General features: G+C 39.9%; 1 non-coding gene and 1 pseudogene across 1 annotated transcript; one reads left to right on the forward strand and one right to left on the reverse strand.

The window, feature by feature from the left end:
* Positions 1 to 7,237: 7,237 nt before the first annotated feature.
* Positions 7,238 to 7,322, forward strand: LOC116890462. The gene has a single exon (XR_004386654.1). It is a non-coding gene; the product is annotated as a small nucleolar RNA SNORA5 (small nucleolar RNA).
* A 6,496-nt stretch (positions 7,323 to 13,818) lies between these two features.
* On the reverse strand, positions 13,819 to 14,679 carry LOC116888570 (annotated as a pseudogene).
* Between the last annotated feature and the right edge of the window lie 10,853 nt (positions 14,680 to 25,532).

Genomic DNA, 25,532 nt, shown 5'->3' on the forward strand with positions numbered 1-25,532 from the left:
TTATTGACTTCCTTTTATATATCTTAGATACCATTCTCCTTCAAATATATATTAGATGAAGATTTTCGCCCATTCTGTGGGGTTTTTCTTCATTTGAATGGCAATTTCTTCGCTATATAAAAGCTTTTTAAATTCATGAGATCCAATTTGTTGATTATTGGCCTCATGTCCTATCACACTTCTAAAAATCTGCATCATGAAATGTGCTTCCTACTTTTTGCTGTGGCAGTTTCTGAGTTTGGGGTTTTATATTAAGTTTTGGATCTTGTATTGATCCTATTGGAATTGAGTTTTGGGTAGGGTGAAAGACAAAGATTAAGTTTAATTTTTCTTAATATAGATGCCTGGTTTTACTTGCCTTGTGTTTGTTGAAGATGCTGTATTTCTGCTAAAGTTTATGTTTGATATCTTTGTTAAAAATCAAATGATTGTAATTTCACGGTTTTGTATTTGGGTTCTCTATACCACTCTGTTGATCTACACGTCTGTTTTTGTGCCATATTGTTTTTATTGCTATAACTGTTTAGTATAACTTGAAATAAGATTTAGTGAGATAGTCATTTTCACAGCATTGATTTTTCCAATCCATGAACATTGAAGTCTTTCCAGCTTTCTAGTATCGTCTACAATTTTTATCTTCAGTGTTTTAAAGCTTTCATTGTGGAGGCCTGGTCACCTTTTTCTAATACATGTTATAGTTTGAAGCTATGAATGGGCTTGTTTCCCCCAATTTTTTCAGCTAATTTTTCATTGATAGAGAATAAGGCTAATGCTTCTTATGTGTTAGCATTGTTTCTTGCTACTACTCTGAAAGCGTTTATCAATTACTACTGAAGTCTTTAAAATTTCTTACATAGAATTGAGAGACACTTGACTTCTTCTGTTCCTACTTGCATCTCTTTTATTTTTTTCTTGTCTTATTGCTCTAGCTAAGACTTCTTTATCAAGTAAAATGTATCATTTAGTTTCTTAAGATTTCTTCACATTGGCTTTAGGAATATAAATCTCTCTCTTAGGACTGCTTTCATCACATTCCATATGTTTAGCCCAGAGCTGAAAGCCAGTCACCAGGAGGGTTCACACAGATGAGAGGAGAGGGAAGACCACCACTTCTGCTCCAAGGGACCCACCTGGAGTCCTCAGGACACACAAACCGAGGAGCACTCTGGGACAGGACCCTTCTGGTTTCTGCCTGTAGCTGAAGATGGACTGGCCTTACAGCTCTCTGTACCCAAACCCAGTGGGGGAGAGAGCTCCCTCTCAGAAGTGTGGACAATCCTGAGAGCTCAGGGGAGATCATCACTTCTGCTCACATTCTTGACCCAAGACGAACCCTCCTAGAGCCCTCTGGACACAGGAACCTAGAAATAGTCAGGGACAGGATCCTTCTGCTCTCTGCCTATGCCCAGAACTGAAAGTCAGTCACCAGGAGCATTGAGACACCTGAGAGCAGAGGGAAGACCACTGCTTCTGCTACAAGGGACCCACCTGGAACCCTCAGGACATAGGAATCCAGGAGGAGTCTGGGACAGGACCCTTCCTGTTTCTGCCTGTGCCTGGAGCTGACCCAACTCTATGTACCCAGATCCCATTGGGAGAAAGCTGGTCTCCAAAGTATTGACACACAGGCTTACAGTCAGGTCAAGCCACTGTCAGAGAAAGCAAGACCAGCTAACACCAGAGACAATCAGATGTTGAGAGGCAAGTGCGGGAACGTAAGCAACAGAAACTAAGACTACTTGGCATCATCAGAGCTCAGTTCTTCCCCCAAAGAAAATACTGGAAAGCCCAACACACCAGAAAAGCAAGATTTGGATTTAAAATCACATGTCATGATGATAATAGAGGACTTTAAGAAGGACATAAATAACTCCCTTAAAGAAATACAGGACAACACAGGTAAACAAGTAGAAGTCCTTAAAGAGGAAACACAAAAATCCCTTAAAGAATTACAGGAAAGCACAACCACACAGGTGACAGAATTGAACAAACCATCCAGGATCTAAAAATGGAAATAGAAACAATAAAGAAATCACAAAAGAAGACAACATAGGAGACAGAAAACCTAGGAAAGAGATCAGGAGTCATAGACACAAGCATCATCAACAGAATACAAGAGATAGAAGAGAGAATCTCAGGAGCAGAAGATACCATAGAAAACATTGACAAAACTGTCAAAGATAATGTAAAACACAAAAAGCTCTTAACCCTAAACATCCAGAAAATCCAGGACACAATAAGAAGATCAAACCTAAGGATAATAGGTGTAGAAGAGAGCGAAGATTCCCAACTTAAAGGGACAGTAAATATCTTCAACAAAATTATAGAAGAAAACTTCCCTAACCTAAAGAAAGAGATGCCCATGAACATACAAGAAGCCTACAGAACTCCAAATAGATTGGACCAGAAAAGAAACTCCTTCTGTCACATAATAGTCAAAACACCAAATGTGCAAAGCAAGAAAGAATATTAAAAACAGTAAGGGAAAAGGGTCAACTAACATATAAAGGTAGACCTATCAGAATTACATCGGACTTCTAATCAGAGACTATGAAAGCCCGAAGATCCTATGCAGATGTCATACAGACCCTAAGAGAACACAAATTGCCAGCCCAGGCTGCTATATCCAGCAAAACTCTCAATTGACATGATGGAGAAACCAAGATGTTCCATGACAAAACCAAATTTACACAATATCTTTTCACAAAATCCAGCCCTTCAAAGGATAGTAGATGGAAAACTCCAACACAAGGAGGGAAACTACACACTAGAAAAAGCAAGAAAGTAATCTTCTTTCAACAAACCCACAAGAAGATAGCCACACAAACATAATTCCACCTCTAACAACAAAAATAACAGGAAACAGCAATCACTATTCCTTAATATCTTTTAACATCAATGGACTCAATTCCCCAATAAAAAGACATAGACTAAAAGACTGGATATGTAAAGAGGACCCAGAATTTTGTTGCATACAGAAAACATACCCCAGTGACAAAGACAGACAGTACCTCAGAGTAAAAGGCTGGAAAACAATTTTCCAAGCAAATTGTCCTAAGGAACAAGCTGGAGTAGACAATCTAATATCCAATAAAATCGACTTCCAACCAAAAGTTATCAAAAATGATAAGGAAGGACACTCATATTCATCAAAGGAAAAATCCACCAAGATGAGCTCTTAATCTTGAATATCTATGCTCGAAATGCAAGGGCACCTACTTTCATAAAAGAAACCTTACTAAAGCACAGAGCACACATTGCACCTCACACAATGATAGTGGGAGACTTCAACATCCCACTCTCATGAATGGACAGATCATAGAAACAGAAACTAAACAGAGACATAGAGAAACTAACAGAAGTTCTAAACCAAATGGATTTAACAGATATCTATAGAACATTTCATCCTAAAACAAAAGAATATACTTTCTCCTCAGGTTTTTTGTATGTTGAATTTTCCTTTGATCCAGGAATTTTTAAATTTCTTTATTGATTTCTTCATGGTCACAATCATTCAATAACATGTTGTTTAATTCCCATGAGCTTGTATACGTTCATGATTTCTCTCGATGTTGATTTGCAGTCTTATTCCATCACGATCATATGGGATGCAAGAAATTACTTCAGTTCTCCTGTATTTGTTGAAACTTGTTTGGTGTCCAATTTTATGATCTATTTTGGAGAAAATTCTATTGGCTATTAAAAAGAATTATAGTCTGCAGTGTTTGGATAGAATGTTCTATTTGTTAAATTTGTTTAATCTGTGATGTTGGTTATTTTGCACATTTCTCTAGTTATTTATTTATGTTGAGAAGACCTGTCAGTTGGTGTGGTGGTTTGAGTAAAATGGTCCTCATAGGTCCATAGAGACTAGAACTATTAGGAGGGGAGGCCTTGTTGGAGTAAGTGTATCACTGGGAGGTGGGGAAGCTTTGAGGTTTCAGATGTTCAAGCTAGGTTTAGTGGCTCCCTGTCTTTTCTTACTACCGTGGTGAACCGGATACAGAACTCTTGGCAACTTCTCCAGCACCATATTTGCCTGTGTGCCACCATTCTTTCCCACCATGACTATAATGGATTAAATGTCAGAACTGGATGTCAGTCCCAATTAAATGTTTTCCTTTATAAAAGTTGTTATGGCCAGCCAGGCAGTGGTGGCACACTCCTTTAATCCTAGTACTCTGGAGGCAGAGGTAGCCTGATCTTTGAGTTTGAGGCCAGCATGATCTACAGAGCAAGTTCCAGTTCAGCCAGGGGAAAAACATGTCTTGGAAAACAAACAAACAAACATACAAACAAACATTTGCCATGGTTATAGTGTCACTTCACAGAAGTAAAAGCCTAACTAAGACAGAAGCTGGTATCAGAGACTGGGTTATTGTTATGATGGATTGGACCATACTTATGTTTGAAGGAATGTAGACTGTGGTACTTCGGATTAGAAAACTAATGGATGCTTTCAGTGGGGCATAATGGATCATCTTAGGAGAAATATGGAAGATAGTGGTGGTGAGGGTGGACTCCTGTGGAGGCTTGACTCTAAAGGTTTTAGAGGAGAATAATCTTAGTATGTGGCCTAGTAACTGTTCTTGTGGTATTTTGGCAAAGAATGTGACTGCTTCTTGCCCTTGTCTGAAAAGTTTTTCTGAGGCTTAATTTAGGAATTATGGGTTAATTGTATTGGCAGAGGAAGTCTCAAAGCCTAGTACCAACTCTGTCCTGTGGTTATTTGTGTTTTCTCTTATGGAGGTCTATAATAAAAAGGAGCAAATTGAGCAAGGGAAAATAGAAAACATGTAGTTTGAAGAGAAAAAGAGTACCAGGATGTGAACTGGAACTAAGTCCTGTGTTCAAGGAGGTTGATTAAAGAAGGGCCTGGTGTTAGATGGAGTGCAAGGAATGGTGACTTCAGGGCAAGACTGCACACAGTTAAGCCTCCAACTTGTGAAAAGGGATTAAAATGTTTAGGGCCCAACGTGACATCTTTAATCCCAGAACTCTGGACGGAGAGGCAGGTTGATCTCTGAGCTTGAGGCAAGTCTGGTCTATAGAGAATTACAAGTCAGCCAAGAGCACAGGCAGTGAGGAAACCATCAAAAATAGAAAGCTGGTGAAGATGTATTTGAACAAGCCCCAGAAAGCAGCAGAACTTGGCAAACTTCATCCATGTGGTTATGGGTTTAAAGTCAAGGATGTAAGACAGGGGTTATGGAATCATCCCTCTGTGACTAAGAAAAAGGTGTTGAGAGCAGGCATGTGGCAGGGGTGTCCCTACATGGAGGGACAGAATTTCTAATCATAGTGTTTCTCTGCTGGGGAAGTTCATTGAATTCATTCTCACTAGGTGCCTTTAGAACTTGAACCGGAGCAGTGACCCAACACAATGAACATTTGTGAGTAAAACTGTTTGGGCCAAAAGGTATATTGTGTGACACACCACAGTGCAGCTTCCATGGCAAAATATGTATTTTTTAATTTTTTGTTTTCTTTTGTGGGAAGGTTAGAAGGATATGGAGGAATGGGGAATTGAAGGGGATTGGTGTTCATGATGTGACATTCATAAAGAACTAATAAAAAGTCAAAAATATTTTTTAAAGAAGTTAGTTTGTGTGTGTGTGTGTGTGTGTGTGTGTGTGTGTGTGTGTGTGTGTGTGTGCGTGCGCCTCCCGGAACCCATACAAAGGTCCATTGATTGGTAAGAAGGTGACCAATGACAGTCAAGGAGTGTGTAATCACAATATTTTCCCTATAAGTATTCTGGACCTACATTTCTTTTACACATACACAAACACATCTGTTGAAGGATATTTGATAACATGGTGAATCCTAAGATTATATTATTTACTGAAAAAGTCTGTTTCTACTCTTGTGGCCCAGCCTTACCATATACCTTAAATTCCTCTAGCTATAATACAGATACACCCTTAGTGCACATCTTTAATTCCAAACAATGACGGTAAAGTTGGTTTGCCGAAGGAAGCACCCATATCTGAAAGTGATGTATAAATGAGTGGCAGACAACATTACAAACAAGAGAACGATTTGACAAAATAGGTTATGTTTGACTCTCACAAGAACAGGTAGGAAAGAGAGGCAATTTTAGAGAGCACAGAGGAAGGGGGAAAGGAAGTTTTACCAGGAGAAAGGGTGAAGAGAGAACAAGCTAGACAAAGGTGAGGACAGAATGGGCCAGAGAATGAGGAGAGCCAGAAGATTAGAACCCATCACTGGAGTTAGTTTGAGGCCAAGGAGAACAATTCAAGAGGAGAGGAGAGAAGCCAAATTAAATCAGTCAGCATGGAGAGAAGTTTCGAGACACAACAGCTGAGATGACCAGCCAGCAAGATTCAGAAAGCACAGAAAGGATGAACTCATTCAGCAGTAAGTCACAGAGGCTGAAAACATTCTAGGCCTAGATTATACTGTTCAGAGCCTAGAAGATTCCAGGTCTAGGCCTAGGTTAGCAGAATGAGGCAGTAAGGCTTGGATACAATTACATCAGGAGAATAAAAGTTATTTTTACACAGACAGACAGACAGACAGACAGACACACACACACACACACACACACACACGAGAGAGAGAGAGAGAGAGAGAGAGAGAGAGAGAGAGAGAGAGAGAGAGAGAGAGAATGAATATCAAGCAGTTTTGTACATGATTTTTCCAGAAATAAATCCAAAGCACCCAGTGTCCAGGACAGAACATGGAACACAATGGTAGGGGAGCATGGAAGACACCCATGCAGGGCAATTATGCATTGTGTGGCCTTCCTTTGAGTGTGCTCCTTCCTTCCTGAAGCTACGCTGTCTCTTTCCTTCCTGTGTACTCTCTGATTAAAGTCCTCCTTGTCCAAATACACCTTCAAATTCTCATGTCCCCATACCAGTTCTTCACTCAGTAATATGAAGTCCCTCAATCCTCTTTGTTACCATAGACATTTTGCCACTTTCACTTCTCTAACCTAAAGCTCTCCTGGGTGAAGTGGTGTAGCTTAGATCCTAGGCAAGAAGACTCAGATCGTCAGAGTGTCATGAGTAGGCTTTTACACGTTGTCTTCAAATCACAATTTCAGGAGCTGGGAATTTAGCTCAGTAACTCAGCCCTTGCTTAGAGTATACAAAGCCCTAGCTTTGATTCCCTACTTGCATGCAGCTTGGTGGAGGGTAGGGAACAAAGAAGCAACCAAACCAAACTGAAACAAACTCTGGAAATAACAACACCGCCCCAGGTTTCACACAGCAGGTTTGTCTGCCAGAAACTCCTTGGCTCCTTGGTCTAGTTTCTTATTTTTCCAGCTAGAGTAATTTTGGTCAGATAATTTAAAAGATTCCTTATCACTTTCCCCAAATTCCAGACATAGTCCATTCCATCATCAGGTTCAAATCTACCCTTGTGAGCTCACCTACACCTTGTTGGAGATTCCCACCTCCATTTTTCTTCCAGTTGCTGGAACCCCATCATTCATCACAGAACTTCTGCCTCGAAGCTTTTACAGTGTACTTTTCTTTCATTTTTTTAAAAATAATTTTATTTTTCTTGGATATTTTATATATTTACATTTCAAAATGTTGTTTCCTTTCCCCATTCTCCCATACCACCTCCCCCTCTCTCTGCTTCTGTGAGGATGCTCCCAATCCCATCCACCCACTCTCACCTCAACGCCCTGGCATTACCCTACATTGGGGAAACAAACCTTCATGGGATCAAAGACTTTTCATTCCACTGATGCTGGACAATGCTATCCTCTGCCACATATGTGGCTGGAGTCATGGGTCCCTCCATGTGTACTCATTAGTTGGTGGTTTAGTCCCTGGGAGCTCTAGTGGGGTTTGGTTCATTGATATTGTTATTCTTCGTATGGGGTTGCAAACCCCTTCAGCTCCTTCAGTCTTTTCTCTAACTCCTCCATTGGGTTTCCCTTGTTCAGTCCAATGTTCAGCTGCAAGCATCCTCAACTGTATCAGTAGAGCTCTGTAAGAACCTCTCAGGAGACACCCATATCTGGCTTCTGTCGGCAAGCACTTCTTGGCATCAGCAATAGTGACTGAATTTGGTGGCTGCATATGGGATGGGTTCCCAGGTGGGGCAGTCTCTAGATGGCCTTTTCTTCACTCCCTGCTCTACTCTTTGTCCCTGTATTTCTTCCTGTGATTATTTTGTTCTTCTTTTTAAGAAGGAATGATGCATCCACAGTTGATCCTTCTTCTTCTTGGGCTTCATATGATCTGTGAATCTTTTCATAGGTATTCCAAGCTTTTACAGTGTACTTATTATAGCCACCTTTCACATTATACTTCCCCAGCAAAACATTCTCCAACCAACAGACTACTTTAAGTATGCCTGGAATTTACTCTCACTTTCATACGCAGTGGCTCACTTAAAATTATGTTGGGTCTTACAATAGCTTATAACTACTGTTGTTAAAATGTGTGTTCCTCACTAAACTAGTCTACTAGTGACCACAATTTACCAAGGTCTGCTGGAACACAGATAATCTACGTATTTTATAGAAGTTTTAATAGTAGCCTTAGAAGAAGATACTGGTATTGTCCTTCCCATTTTACAGATGTGAAAATTGTGACATAAAGCGAGTAATGTCTTTATTCAGGGTCACATGGCTCGCTCAGAACATAGCTGATAAATAGGTATGTGCTCTTTATCTCTATCTGGTACAGGGGCTGGTGCTCTATCTGCTACCACACTGTCTTCCACACCAAACTCCTGGCATATAACAGGGACCAGTAAATACATATCGAGTCATGGAAGTCGACTAATTCATCTTAATTAGAATGTCTTTGTTCTTTGTTGCAGAAATAGAGGAAGAGGACAGACAGTACGCACAGTAATGTTGGTGGCTAGAACGTTGTCTTCCAAACACTTGATAACTCCATGGGCAAGTGCCAGAAACACCAGGAGAGCTGGCAGCAGAAACTTGTGCTTGCCATTTAGTGGCTCAGGCCATCCACTTTTTTTTCTGTCTTGAATTGATGGAACGGAGCCCTACAATACTTCCAATGAAACCCAGTCCAAGCATCATAGGAAGGGATAGCAGGGGTGGCTGCCCAGTGGACATTCTCCATTTCAGATGTGGTTAAGGGCAGAGTTCCCTCTTGGTTTGTCCTAAACTTTCACCCCATGATGAGTAAGGGGATGATTCACTAGCAACCTATTTTCACTAGTAAATCAATTCCAACTCAGCACAGTCTCCATTGCCATGGAGGGCAAACCACAGCCATATTGAGTTTGTTAAGGCTAGAGTTGGGCAGTTGGCAGATGACAAAGGCAGTCCTTTGGGGGAAATCTACACATGATTTATGCTGTGATCAGAGGTTAAGGACCAGAGGTTCTTATCATACCACATTTTATTGCATCAACTATACATGTATTTAGGTTCTGGGGCAGTTGCCATGGATACAAAGCAGAATAAGATAAACTTATTTCTCTGGGTGTGTAATATTTACCATGCTGACTGTTCTGAGTCAATGCAATTAATCATGCTAAGTCCAGAAGAATCTTAATAACGAGCCATTTGAGGTCCTCATAGAACGATCTAGAAGACTGACAAGAGGCAGCAGAGGAGTTTTGCAGGTAAAGGAATAGAACTAATGGTGATTGAAAAGACAGATGATTTTGAGGTACAGAAAATGGTTGGCCCATTGGGTCTACATGTAGGAAGATCTGGGATGACAGGAAGAGACAGCATGTGGATCCTTTCAGTGAGATGGGGAGCACACCTCAGTCACTTCCGTCATTTTCAATAGCCTCAAGTTTAATTCCACTGTCAGAGAAGCAGGCTGAAGGCAGTGATGAGAGCATCAGTTAATGTGTCTCCTCTTTCAGTGGTCCTGCCCAACAGGCCTGCCCTCTGAGGGTTTGGTACATAAGTCCTTCTTTTATATTGTCCTTTAAACATCACTTTACCAATCCTTCAGGCAGTGCCTAAATTGATACCAAATTAATCATAGTCAAATTCCTTTTACTTCAGGGCATTCAATTTAATGCTGAAAAGATGTATTAGAACTGAAGATGCTAGATAACCATTATATGACATGTTTCCATGATATTTTTGCAGTAACTAATACACTGAGCTTTTAAGAGGTTAAGTAGCTTGAGAAGGTCATACAGGTAACGATCCTGGATTGAAGCCCTGGAAATTCCCTGGTTCTCACTTTCCTAATTTGTTATGTAAATATGCTAGGGATATATCACAGAAGAGCTGAAGATAAATTAAGACAATATGTGTTGGGGCTGGAGAGGTGACTCAGCAATTAAGAGCACTCATTGCTTTTGCAGAAGACTTAGGCTTAGTTCTCAGCATGTACATGGTAACACAGCAATCTGTAACTCCAATTCCAGGGGCTCCAATACCCTCTTTTGGGTCCACAGACAGCGGATACACAGGTGGAACACATATATACATTTAGGTAAAACATGCAGGCCCACTCAATAAAAAACAAATCTTAAAAAAAAGATTGCATATGTGTAAAGCCCCACACAGTGAATCACATCTAGTTACTATGTTTCGTTTTGTGCTGGTGCTGGGGATTGAACCAAGGGACTTAGACATGTTATGTGAGTGCTCTGCCATTGACGAGTTTCATGCCCCACTCTTGCTTTTCTCTTTCTAAAGTGTTAGTGTTAAACAGAGTTGGGACTGGGCTTGAGGAGAACTAAGGTCCTCCAGGGTCATCTTCATTCCAGGGCCATGCATCCCCACACGCATTCTGTGCAAGATGATATAGCATGCTTTGGTTTGGCCTCTCAGTATAACAGCTACAAGAATAAACAGGCTTGGGAATGAAGAGGCATCAGAGTGGTGTTGGACAAGTGATTACAGAGTAGCAAACAGGCTGCGGTCCATTTCTTAAAACTCACCAAGTTCTCGTCTGGGACCAGGTCCAACCCCAGTGAAACCCATCATCTGGGGACTGTTGAACTCTAGCCCCTGATGACCTCCATGTCTTTGTGCTCTTTGATTCCACAGCAGTGGCCACATCCAAAAGGGCTTTGGACTTGGCTTTATGGGTGGTTCATATCCCAATTCCAATAGTTCTGTACTCTCTGATATATATGATATATCTCATGTATATGTATGATATATCATATATATCACACATATGAAAGAATGATATATATCACTCTAATATATATGTTATATATGTAACATATATATATTATACATATATGTATGTATATATATTTTATGTGTGTGTGTGTATATGTGTGTGTGTGTGTGTGTGTGTGTGTGTGTGTAGGAACTGATCCAAAGATACAGAAAACAGATAAAAAATACAAAAGGAACACATATTTTAAAGTTATCTTTTTCTTCACTTTTTAAAGGCATGTGATTGTTCCATGGACAGCCCTTGCTTCATTTCCTAATTCCTGTTAGGTTTTTGTTATCCCTTTTAAATTTCCATTTTCATATAAATCCCACCATTCCTGAGTCTTTTTCTCTTCTCCTTCCTCAGTTTCAGGCTGTAGATTTTGAGGGCAGATAGCTAATTTGGTAATAAAATAGCTGTTATTTCATCTCTAGGTGGAGAAGGTGGTAAAAACAAAGCAAAAGGAATCAAAACCAACCAATACATAGTAGAAGAAATGAAAAAGAATGAACAGAGGAGGTAGTTAAAACAAATCAAAAGGAATCAAAACCAACCAATAAATAGTAGAAGAAATGAAAAAGAATGAACAAAACCCCCAGGTACAGCCACCGACCACAACCAACAACTCTAATTCTTGCATCCAAGCTTTAGCTCAGGTACCCTCGGGTCCAGCTTGAAGGGGTTGGCTGTGTATCCCAGTTTTGGTTGGCAAGAAGGGGAAAGGTGCTCTTCCTTTGTTTTTGACAGCAGTTAACCCAAACCTTCATTTATTTACCCCACCCTCGACCCCCACTCAATTCTTGTCATGAGAGTCCTTCCCTGTTCTTCTTTTCTCTTTAGTCCAGGAGGGGGCTGTCACTTCCCATCTTTGTGATCAAATCACATTAGACTGAATTTCTGTTTCTCATTTAAAATATGTGCATTGCAGTAGAGAAGACAGGTGTGAAGCCATTTCAGTAACAATAGGATCTGTTGTGAAAATCCTACCACAAAAGCACCCCCCACCCCGCCCAGGGGGAGTAGACTTACTTCACCAATCCACCCAAGTGTTTTGAGCCTTGAAAAAAAAATACAGGTTCATTTCTTTTGAGACATCCTAATTTTTCTTCAATGGTTAAAGGTTTTCTTCTGAGGAACATTGAAAACATCTTCACTTAGCTGATTTTTAAAACAAGAGTTTTAGTGAGTGCTAAAGAATTTTAAAAAAATTTTAGTGTCTCAAGTTTTTATAACGGAGTCTCTTTATAATGGTTCCTTCTGTTCATATGGCTTTGAAGCTAATCTCCTAGATTTTGAGGGTGCAGAGTATACAAATGCTCTATCTGTATGTCTGTTGTCTTTTATTTATTATTATTTTTTAGTTTGCCTGGCAGAGTGGAAATCTGGAGAACTGAGGGTATACCTTAATGTAGACCTCTCTTCTGGTACATGTAAGAATTTGCATTTGACTCTGAGTAGTGCAGTGAAATAAAATAAAAAAAAATATTTCAGTGCCATTCAATCTGATACACACCCACCATAATCCCAGTAGGTTTCAGGTGATGGCCAATGACTAGAGAAGAGAAAGCTGAGCATAGACTGTGGAGGAAGTCCTGAACTGCATAAGGTAGCTTGCTTCAAATGGAAGAATACCACTGACTGGAAACGGCTATTTACCATGTGTGTAGAAAACTGCCTGGCTGGTAAAATATCTACATAACTCATCTCTTCAGCTCATAACTCTTACCTCAATAATAGTCATATGAGATAAAGCTCCACTATTGTTCTTTGGAGGAGAGAATCCTTAAGCTTTTTTAGGATTGAAAGTGGTGTCAGTGTACATCCTAGATAGTTTATGGTAGGGACAAGAGTCACACACAATTGAATATAAATTCTGTTTTATTTCTTGTTCCAGACTAGACTGTACTTACCTATTACAAAGTAAGCACACACACATCAAAACAATGATGGTCTAATTGTTTATGTTTTAATATGGAACAAATAACATTTGTTTTTCCTAGCCAAGCCTACTACCACAGATTCCCCTAATATATGAGAACTTAGAATTGTCTAGAATAAAGGAGCTATGCAAATACAAGGTATTGTTCTTATCATCATTCACCAAGACAAATGAAAAAGTGAACAGAACATCTTTTGTTTCACTGGGACGCTATAAGTGGGACAATTGGTTATTTTCATTTGTTTTTGTTATGGAATGATTAATACAACACAGTGTGATATATTCAGATCTTAGGACAAATCTCACCAAGATCAAACAGCTTCACTTCACTGAAGAGAGATGGTGACAGTGTCTAGATTTGACTGGATGACATCTGATTTTCATAGTGACACACAGGCTTGATTTTAGGAACCATGAAGCATTAGTTGAACGGTTCTGACTAAATTTTTTTCCAAGTACAAGAGAGGAAAAAGAAGATAATCTCTTTTTCTATAGCAGAGAACACATCCCCCCCTAGCTTTTAGGAACTAAATTCTCCATTACATAGAGCAATGGTGGGAAGGCTGACAGAAGAGGCCTCTGTGGTGGCTGGTGGTCAGCCCTGGGTCAGTCATTACTAGAAGCTATGACTCCCTGAAAGCATCTTGGATCTGGTTATTGATGGTTCCAGGTGTGAAGCAGCCAGCAATGGGAATGGCTCCATGGCAGAAGCAAACTTCAGCATAGCTTACTGAAGTTTTTCCTTCCACCCCTTACCCCTCTTTCTCACTGAGCTCAGGACCACTCAGTGGTGGCTACAATCCTTTCAAAGGCCTACACTGTGGGAGCTGCCGAGCAGTCTTCTGTGGCTGACTGAGCACTCCAGTCATAAGAACTGCTGGATGGGCACAGAGGGCTGTACCCCCTCAGACCAGTCAGCCACCTCAGGCTGAGGAGCAGTGAACTCAGGAGGCTGGTGCAGTCCATTCACCCTGGAATTCCTCCTTGGTCACAGCCTTCTCAGCAGCAGCCACTTTCTCCTTCTCACTATCTTCTGGGTCTCTGTAGAAGTAAAGATTAGGCATAACCTCCCAAAGGTACTCACAGGGGATAGTACCTCGAATGCTAAGTACTTCCCAGGCCAGCATCTACCACACTAGATCCAGTGTGTGAGCTTCCTTGTTACTGCATGGGATGGCAGTGTCCACATTGCTCAGGGAAGAATCTATGTTACAGAGAGCAATGGTGGGCAGGTTGACAGAAAAGGCCTCTGTGGTGGCTGGTGGTCAGCCCTGGGTCAGTCATTACTAGGAGCCATGGCTCCCTGAAAGCATCTTGGATCTGGTTAGGGATGGTTCCGGGTGTGAACCAGTCAGCAATGGGACTTGCTCCATGGCAGAAGTAAACTTCAGCATAGCTTGTTGGCCAGCGTTCCTGGAAGATATAACATTGACATCAGTGTGAGCTTCGAGCAACAGCTTCTCCCAGGTCCTCTTCCGATTTATGATGTAGATACCGTCCCTTTTCCTTTTGCAGATGGTTGATATACTGCTCCATCTGAAAGTCAAGGTTGATGCCATGTAAGTGGGTTCCTGCAGCAAGCAATTTGAGGACATCCTCCTCCTTCATCTGCAGGACATCAAGGGCTCCAGACATTGTGTAAAGTTCCCTTTAAGTTGCCACAGGAATCGAGAGCAATGCCATATCGACCTGTCCCTGAGCAGTGTGGAAAGCACGGAGCATGTATTTTAAGGTAGATAAGTAGTTAATGGGTTCTTTACCATTTAGCGCTCCTCACAGACAGGTGGTAGTATAACAGTCAGCATAATGGGAGCAAAGAGCTGTCATGAAATTGGCTGTCTTTCGGCTAATGGCCTCGTTGCTAAAGAAAGCTGTGAACATGTGTATTCAATTCATCATCTTGGTTCCATAGTGATGGTGGGATGGCCACTTAAAAGCTGTGTGATCTAGGATGATTTATTTAACCCCCAAGAAGCTCAGCCTCCCTATCAGAGATATAGAAGAAACAGCAGGAATGTTCAGCTCACGGACGAAACTGAAGCATGCAATTGAGTACAGCATCTGTCTTGAATAATCTAACAGTAAGCTCACAGGTGATGGCACTGTCGAAAAGCTTTCACCATCCATTTGAATGGGCCAAGAAAGCATTTCTCAACTCTTGGCCTTTGGATTCCTCTAGTAGGGCTTGGTCTCAACCACAGCGCTGCCTCATTTCTTAGGAATTTGGCTCAGAGTCCATCCCAAGTCCCCAGAATGGCCCACATTGAGCAAGAGGCAAGAAGGAGGAACGGTGGAGTGTTAGTCTCCTTTGAGTACTTGAAGAGGTATCACCTGGTCCTCAGTATCACAGCATCTTGACCTTTTGTTCTAGTGTGACCTTTGTGGAGTGTTGGTGAAGCTGTCACCATCAATGGGATTCCACGGTAATGAGCTTGGGCACAAAGGAGACCAAGGCTGGTGAGGCTACAATCAGAGCCCTGATGAATTTCACCTTTGTGCAGGTGACTTCTTTTGTGTAACTGAGATGACTGACATACAATAAACCAGTGCATACTTAATGAATGAGTTTAAAGAAAAGCATTCATTTATGAAACTGCTCCATGAATAATATCATACAAATAGCCGTTACCTCTCACAGCCTTCTTTTTATGAAGTAAGATCGCTTAATACAAAAGGAACCTCAGGGGAAAATTTCAAGTATACTGCAGTCTAATGAGCTATGCACACACTAGGCTTAGGTGCTGCCCAGAGCTGAAACTGTGCCTACCTCCTGTAGGTTCCTGCTAGAGATGAGGTCACAGACTAATTGTTCTGGGGCTGACTTATCCCAACCAGAATGTCTTTCAAGCTCATCCATGTTGTATTGAATGGCAGGGCCTCTTTTTCATTTATGGATTGATAATTTTATAATGAAAAGATACTAATTTCTATATCTTTCTGCACTTGTTGAGGGAGAAGGTCATTTTCATCTTTTGTTATGAAGGCACAGTATATAATTTCCCTCAATTTGTATGTGTTGCAAATTTTGTGTTTTGAGAACAAATCCCACTTGATTACAGTGTATGATTTCTTTTTATTAAAGTGTTAATAAACTCGGTTCAATAGCATTTTATCAAACATTTCTATACTTGTGTTCACCAACAATATTGGGCTATCATTTTCTTTATTTGTAGTGTCTTTTATATTGGAGAGTCAAATGGGCCTCTAAAAATCAATGCATAAGTATTTTATATTTTTTTATAACTTGGGGGAGTTTCAAAAGAACAGTTGTTAATTCCAAAAGTGTTTGGTAGCATTAGCATTCACTGTAAAGCCATTCAGTTCTAGGCTTTACTTCTTGTGAGTTTTTTTTTCTCTAAAAATGCCCTTTTATTTCTTTGATTATTATAGGTCTGTCCAGGCTTTCTAAATGTGTCAATGCATTCTTAGTGGGTTGTGACTTTTTTCTATTTCACCTAGATTGTCTCATCAGTTAGAATGCAATTATCCACAGCAATTTCTTATGATCTTTTTGATCATAAGATGTCAATTGTAACTCTTCTTTTGCATTCCTGATTTTATTTTATGTCTGTTTCCGTGTCTCTGTCTCGCTACTTCCCTCCCTTTCTCCTTCACTTTTTGTGTTTGTCTATAGCCTTTATTGTTTCACTCATCAATTAAAATAATTTATAAAATTTATACTAATAATATTCCCAATTTACTAGATAGGAAATCCCATAAAGGAAAGATAGAATAAGAGCATGGTTGAAGGTGAGTTGAGCCAGGACACTAAGGGTTGAGGGTCTACTTGAGATACTGGGGAAACTGAGGGTCCAAAGATCCAAAGGTTGATAACTCATTCTTAGAATTATTGTCTGCCCAAACCATAGCAAAGTAAAGGCAGTAACAACTCTCAGTGGCCTAGGACACAGAAACGAGAATTCATTTTGTGGTAGGTATTTACTACAATCCATACCCCTCTCTTTCAGATAGACTTAGCTAACAAAATCTTACACAGCTTATGTATTACATAAAACATTTTATTTCTTCTTACAATATCATACTCATAACAAAACTTTATTGCTAATTACTAGTTATGAACATAATACTGTTACTAAATAAGAGTTTTCTATGTACTGAAAAGCTGGGGTATCAGATACCTGATAGCCACATGTTTATAAAATTCAGTGACATTTGCAGGCAAGCCTGAAAAGAATAGTCTTGAACTTGTGTCAAACATACTTAGAGGCCACTGAGACTAGCATGGTGTTGATTGTTGTCTTCAGTGTGTCTTTACATTTGAACAGATTCTGGGTTAGATGGGGACCCAGAAGTCCTTTCAATCTTGTACTTCTCCCTTGGCCATATCCCTCTCTTATAGGGGTCTTCCTCAATCTCATTTTTATTTGACAACACATCCAGGCAAGCTCTGAGGTTAGAGGACACATTGTAGGAGGCAGTTATTTCTCTCTTTCTACTGTGTGGGTCTCTAGAGTTGGGCTTGGCAACAAATGCTTTTATGTGCTAGGCCATCTGTCCATCAAAATCTAGAGCCTTTTAGCAAGCTAATCTTGAATTAATTGATACCTGGTAATACTGACACTTCCTTTGAACAAAACTGTGAGGCATTATTACAAATTAAGGGGTCTTGACACCTTTGAATCTTTAGAAAATACGCTGTGAAAGAGAACAAACATCTTGGAAAGAACGGAAATTTTCACATGTCAGAGTCTAGAAATATGGTCACAATTTAGGATTGACAGCATTTAAAGAATTTGCTAGAGGGTAGAAGAGACAATTTGGACAAAGTCTGGACACAAAATGAGAAACACTGAATTGAGTCCAGATACCGTATGCAGTGGTTAGTTCTTAGTCTACCTGACACAAGCTAGAGCCATCGAGGAAGAAGGAATGTAAATTTAAAAATATGCCTTCACCAGGTTGTCTATAGGCAAGTTGGTGACACATTTTCTTGATTGATGATGAATAATTAATGATTAATGTGGGATGGTCTAGAACATTGTGGGTGGGCCACCCCTGGGCAGGTGGTCCTGGGTTGTATAAGAAAGCAAACTAAGAAAGTGGGGTGTGTAAGAAAGCAAGCCAGGAAACAACACTTCTTAATGGTCTCTGCTTCTGTTCTTGCCTTGAGTTTCTCCCCTGACTTCCCTCCATCATGGACTGTAAAATGGGAAGTGAAATGAACCCTTTCCTCCCTTTCCTTTCCAAGATACTTTTGGCCATGGAGTTAATCACAGCCATGGGAAACAAATTAGGGTACTGTTTAGTTGTTCCTTCTGTAATCTTTGGTAATTTTCTCTCTCTGAGTATAAGAACTGTCACCTATAACACAAGGGACCTAGAGTATTTAAGTGATTTCAAATACCTTTTTGTACTTATGCATTCCTTTATTTAAGTAAATTTTGTTGACATTCTAAAGAAATGAAATATTAAAGCAGATTTGTTCTGTTTGAAGTCTGGGTGGCTTTGTGGTTCAAAGCTTTACCTGCATCTATCTCCTCCCTTCACCTGTGGTTGTTGGTTTAATGCTCCTAGGATAAACGACCTCTCCACTCTTAATGTCTTTTGCTTTATGAAAAGGCAGCAGTTTAGTAGAAGTTAACATGAACACAAAACTCATGCTCAGATTTCGTTTATAATTTTTTTCTGAAAAGTAAACACCAAAGCTAATAATTCTTTAATATATCTCAGCCCATAGAATGTAATTCTTTAAGTAATGCTGTAAATAGTAGACTTCAAAAGGGGTCAGGAGGTATGTTTATGAATAAAAATCCACATTTAAACATGAGTGCTTCTAAGTAGAATTTATGGAGCATAACCGGTTTTGAGATTCTGTAAAGTTCTTATAGCATATATATGTTTCACAATGAACAATTCCCATATAAGTCTACTGACCCCTGAACATATATATGACATTAGTGAGTGCTTTGATATACTGTGTTGCATAGTCAGTAGCCTCAAGGATGTTTGGATCATTCTAGAAGAACTCTGAATTTGCCATGTGGATTGTTGGTGGATTGCTAATCTGTGGTTTCTGGTTCATAAATAGCTCTGCAATATCTCTGATGAATGAATGGAAGAGGTCAGCAATGTCTCTGAAAAAACCTAGCAACTACTTAAGCTAAGACCTCGGTGAGAAAGTGCATCCATGGATACAGAAACTTATGAACTTGGCTGGTTATTGTGCTTATCTGTACTTGGTTATGTAAATATAAGTGTATATATAGAGTTGTTTCATGAGCTGAGATCATAACTCAAAAAACATGAGAGTGGAGTCCTTAGGAATTTAGATTATAGCTATAGAGAAAATAGTACCTGAAAATCAGGACGTTGAGTATGTTCTTTAAGTTAAATTGATAATCATACATTTCAGAAAATGTAAGTGTATTATCTATAAGATGTAATTACATTTCTGCCTCCTTGATGGTGGTCAAAAGCTCTGTAGTTTTAATTGACTCATCCATTGTCCGCTTGATTGGAAGTTTTGGTTTCGAACAAGCAAAACCAGGAAGAGGATACCATTGAAAGAGTTCTTATTCTTCTCTTTTCAAAACATGTCTTATGCTTACAGAGTTGAATCAGCTTCTCATCTTGCGTTTGTGATTTCAAGCTGCACAGAACATAATTGCAACCTGAATTAGGGATGGTTATTAGCTCTTGTGTGGTATTGTGAAACTGACACAGCACCAAGACAGCATTGTCACCTGTGCATTCAGTAGAGATTTGGTTTCGGAGATGCTCCTTGGTTGAAAGTGGATCGGTTACTTTTCCTGTTGCTCTGGCTAAATACCTGGCAAAACCCAAATTAAGGAAGGGTTAATTCTGGCTCAGTATTTAAGAAGGAAAATAGTTTGTCATAGCTGGGGAGGCAACATGGCTGGTCACATTGTGTCTACAGTCAGGAAGTCAGGAAGAGATGGACGTTACTGCTCGCACTGTTTTGTACCCTCCCCCACCCCTTTTTTTTATTCAGTGTAGTCAGACAGGCCATGAGATGGTACCACCCACATTCATGACGGATCTTCCTATCTCTGTTAAGCTTCTTTGGAAATGCCTTCAGTGGGCACACCCAGAGGTGTGTCTCCTAGGTGATTCTAAATGCAGTCAAGTTGACAGTGAGGCATAACCATCCCCAAAAGGTCCCGAGGACAAATGAGCCTTGCTTAAATGACAGGGGAGAGTCAGTGTCGGATTAGAATTTCTTCTGAGCTCTTTCTAAGTGGATGGACAGTGCAGCTCAAGGAGTGTGTATCACTTAAGTCTGTCAAGGAGTGTGTATCACTTAAGTCTGTCCATTTGACTGTAATCTTTAGCTACTAATGATTTATTTCAAAGTTGCTTCATTTGACTAAATGAAGAAATGAGCTACTTAATGGTTTGCACATATTTATAAAGAGTCATTAGTAAATGCAATAGTTTTCCACTCATGTCCCAGGGTTATCATTATTGGTATTGTACAATACTATACTGTGGTAAGGTATTCAAAACTAAGAGTGGGACTCTGTCCTTGGGCTGCTCAGTCCTTAGAAATCTCACGTGTGCTTCCTTTGATGAAGTTTTTTTGTCAGTTTGGATTTAACACCTGTTGTCCCTTTCCCACTTTCTTCTGATCTCTATCAACTTTATGCTTTTGTGAGATGGAGAGGCATTGTGTTTCTGAAAAATGTGAGTCAGGTTTCTAAGAACATTCTGGGGGTTATAATTTCTGTCAAGTGTGCTCTAATTTAATGGTATTTGGGACTATTGTATATTTGTGCTGTTCCTTTATGTCTGTTATTCTCTGGCTTTGAAAGTGCTATATTTCCACTTATGTTGAATGAGTGACACTTTTCTTTGACTTGTTTTAGAATATTGATAAACTTGAATATGAGAGTCTGTTGATCTGTTTCATTCACTAACTGTGTGTATAGAAGGCCTGAGACATTTCAAAATAGTCTGTTACTACTCACCTAAGGACATTATGTGGTTACAAAGGAACTAGCTATGAACAAATGATTTAGTAAATTCTTTGATTACAAACACAAACCTTTCAAGATACACAAATGCCAAAACATATAGTCATTGGAACAATACCAGATGTAAAAACAACAGTGGTGGTTTGAATTTAAACAGCCTCTATAGATTTATGTGTTTGAATGCTAGGCCCATAGTGAGTGCATTATTAAGAGGGGTGGCCTTGTTGAAGTAGGTATGGCCTTGTTGGATGAAGGAAGTCACTGTGGGGGTGAGCTTTGATGTCTCCTATGCTCAAGCGTCATATCAAGATGTAGAACTCTCAGCTCTTTCTCCAGCACCGTGTCTACCTGCACTCTGCCATGCTTCCTGCCATGACACTAATAGACTAAAGCCCTGAAACTGTAAGTCAGCCCCATCTAAATGTCTTTCTTTATAGGAGTTGCCATGGTCATGGTATCTTTTCACAACAATAAAACCTTAAGTAAGATATCAACATATCACTAAGTGATTGAATGGAATAGCTATCTGTCTTTCAGTTGTGTGTTCATCATGCACCGTATCATATAAAGTTGAGCAGCCTTATCTTGGTAGATCAGCTTTTATATAGGATCAGATCTCTACCATTTGAAGTCATGTCAAATCTCCAAACTACACTTTATCTGGTCATCAATCTCCTTTCAAGTGTTTCTTATAAGATTGTTTTCATGTTCAAAGTTCTTTTTATAAAGTACATATGATCATTCTAGTGTATTAGATTGACTGTCAAATTGGGAATAAAAATTTTCTGGAAATCTCATATTAAAGTCCCCTGAGGCAGGTCTGGAGAGCTGGCTCAGTTGTTCAAAGTACTTGTTTCTCTTACAGAAGACCCAGGTTCAGTACCTAATATGGACACAGCTTCAGTTCCAGGAACCCAGGCACTGTCTTGGACTCTGAAAGTATCATATGGTACACAAATACACATGCAGGAAAAACACTAATCTCCATAAATAAAACAAGTAGACCCTAAAAATAATAAAAACAATCTCCTGAAGCAGCATAATAGCACAGAATAGAACCCTAAACTTGCCAAAGAGGCAAGACTAGACTAGACACAAACTTATATTAACCATACATAATTCTTATTTTCCTAATTTCCTCCCACACACACACACACACACACACACACACACCACACACACACACACACACACACACACACACACACACACACAAAAAAGAAAGACAAAAGGAATTGAAGCTGAGCTTGGTAATACATACCTGTATAACTAGGAACTTGACAGAGGGATTATAACTCTCAGATCTTCAAAGACTACAGTCTTCTGAACTTAGTGATACTCCTTTCAAAATGAAAGTGAAAGAGAGCTGGGGCTGTGCCTCAGTGACAGAGTGCTTGTCTAGAATGTGTGAGACCCCAGTTCAGTTTCCAACATCTCAAAGCAAAGTAAAGTAAAGTCAGACAAGAGATTAAATGAGATGTTCTGAAGTCTGTCCAAGCTCTGGCCTTGGACCACTTCAGCATAGGAAGCTATACGAAACCCTGAGCTTTGCTAAGAAACTGAGAACTTATGTACCAGGCATAGGAAAAAACAAGATAGCCATCTGCTCTTGACTGTTTCTCAGACTCTAAGCTAGGTCTAAATTTTCGGTGTAGTTCCCAACTGCAAGGAATGAAGAGCAAGTAGCCTCCAGAGTTCTCTTAGGGGGAAGAAATATATGTGATCTAATGTACAAGGAAGACAAGGGTGCCAAATGAAGAAATTTGGGCTTATGGCAAATGGCAAAGGGGCATCTGAAGAAATAAGGAGCCACATCTCACCTGTCTGGCTGGATTGCTGGACTTTTACATTCTTGGTGACTTTGTAGTTTGCAAACATTGGTAGTAATTAAAAGGTGTAGCATGAATTCATTTCACTGATCCAAAACTATATGGATTATTGCCATAGCTCTTGGTTGCCTTTCAGAGGTTGAAGGTAGACCCCTATTGTTCAAGACACTGTACACAGGGACAGTGGACTCAGGACACAGGACTCAGATGAGTTAAGCTAGATTTGACCTGAAAGCCTCGTTCATTATGTTTTACTTCCATGACTTCCGAAAATTCTGTACAAGACACCAAGAAAGAGAAGCAATTAAACAGTTTGAGTATTATCCAGCTGTAATATCACGACAATGATTGGCATGAAAAATACCTGTAAATATTTCAGATTCAATGAGTGGCACTCACATGTTGGTGGTAACCAGCAGCTGTTTAATTGGACTTGAGGCCCACTCAACAGCTGAGAAATTATGCCTTGTACTGGAAATCCAGTTGGCTCCATAGGGCTAGTAATGTCACGGACCTCAGAAAAGAATTTACTATCACCACTTTTCCAGATCAGCATTTTCCTTGCTCTATTCTAAATCTCATTTCTGTACTGACAGATAAGTGTAGCTGACCCCTCCTCAAAGAAACGTCTCTTTACAGAAGATGTAAACCATCACAGAGAACTACAACTGTACACAGTGCAGAGATCAACAGATCTTGGGGAGCCCAGCTCCAACAGATATATTTATATTACAGCTCCTGCATCTTTGTCTCGGGGAACATGACAGAAAAAGACGTGGAAAGATTTTTAGAGCCAGAATAACAGAAGTTATTGTTGGTGGGATTGCAAGCTGGTACAACTACTCTGCAAATCAGTCTAGAGGTTCCTCATAAAATTGGACATAGTACTATCTGAGGACCCAGCTATACCTCTCTCGGGCATATACCCAAAAGATGTTCCAATATATAACAAAGACACATGCTCAACTATGTTCATAGTAGCTTTATTTATAATAGCCAGAAGCTGGAATTAACTCTGATGTCCTTCAATACAGGAATGGATACAGAACATGTGGTACATTTATACAATTGATTACTACCCAGCTATTAAAAATAATGACTTCATGAAATTCTTAGGCAAATGGATAAAACTAGAAAATATCATCCTGAGTGAGGTAACCCAATCACAAAAAAAAAAAAAAAACAAAACACACATGGTATGCACTCACTGATAAGTGAATATTAGCCCAAAAGATTTGAATACCCAAGATACAATTCATAGACTGTATGAAGCTCAAGAAAAAGGAAGACCAAAATGTGGATTATTCAGTCCTTCATAGAAGAGGGACCAAAATAGTCATGGGAGGAAATATAGGGACAATGAGTGGAGCAGGGACTGAAGGAAAGGCCACCCTGAGACAGCCTCACCTGGGGATGCATTCCATATGCAGCCACCAAATCCAGTCACTATTCCTGATGCCAATAAGTACTTGCTGACAGAAGCCTGATATGGATGTCTCCTGAGAGGCTCTGCCAGAGACTTACTGATATAAATTAAGATGATTGCAGCTATCATCGGACTGAGCATGGGGATCCCAATGGAGAAGTTAGAGAAAGAACTGAAGGAGCTGAAGGAGTTTGCAACCACATAGGAAGAACAACAGTATCAAACAACCAGACCCCCTGACTTCCCAGGAACTAAACCACCAACCAATGAGTACACATAGAGGGACCCATGGCTCCAGCGACATATGTAGCAGAGGATGGCATTTTCTGGCATCAATAGGAGGAGAAGCCCTTGGTCCTGTGAAGGCTCTTTCCTCCAGTGTAGGGGAATGCCAGGGATTTGAGGTAGGAGTGAGTGGGTGGGAGGGGAAGCATCCTCATAGATGCAGGGGGAAAGGGAATGGGAGAGGGGGAACTGGGTAAGGGTATTATAATTCAAATGTAAGTATATAAACTATCCAATAATAAAAAGGAAAAAAACCAATGGGGCTGAAAATAGAACTTTCCATTTTGAACAAGATACTACTTTTTACATAAGAAAACACAGGGATTGCAAATATAAAAGGACTTAGGATCCCACAGCTAATAATTTTCTAAATGTAGGCTCCATGAAAACAAGCACCTATGGTGTTTTAAATGTATATCTGTATGAAGAGCTCTTAGGAAGACCTGGGACAGAATTAGTGCTCAATAAATATTTATTAAGTAGAAAATCTAATGTCTTCTCTTTCAGACCTCTTCTCTCACATTCTCCTGTTCTGTGTGAACAAGGTCCTCAAATAGGGTGCTATGTACAAAGCTTTTCTTTCCTCACCAAGAGCGAAAGAGTAATATTTTGTGAGATTTATGATGAAGTTGATTTAAATCACAGTTGTTATCACAAAGGACACGAGAAATGAAGGCAATGGAAGTCACTGTAAGGGGGCCTTGCTTCTTCCTAGTATTCTCTAGTAGCATTCTTTAGTATGGCTCAGGATGTTTCTGACTGGATGCATTAAGGATCAAGTGCAGGGATACTGTATAATGGAGAGGAGCAATGAATGCACGCCTGGTTTTATAGGGTTCAATCGACCGTCTTGGGGGAGCAGTTGTATGGAGAAGGGCTATATTTGGAAACATATCCCATCATCCAGGGCCTAGGGATCTAAGCAGTGACTGCTGTGTAAGAACAAGACTGCATTTGTGGGGAAATGATCTGAATTATGGTCTCATGAAAATA

Source organism: Rattus rattus, chromosome 1, assembly GCF_011064425.1.
Source record: "Rattus rattus isolate New Zealand chromosome 1, Rrattus_CSIRO_v1, whole genome shotgun sequence".
Taxonomy (NCBI): domain Eukaryota; kingdom Metazoa; phylum Chordata; class Mammalia; order Rodentia; family Muridae; genus Rattus; species Rattus rattus.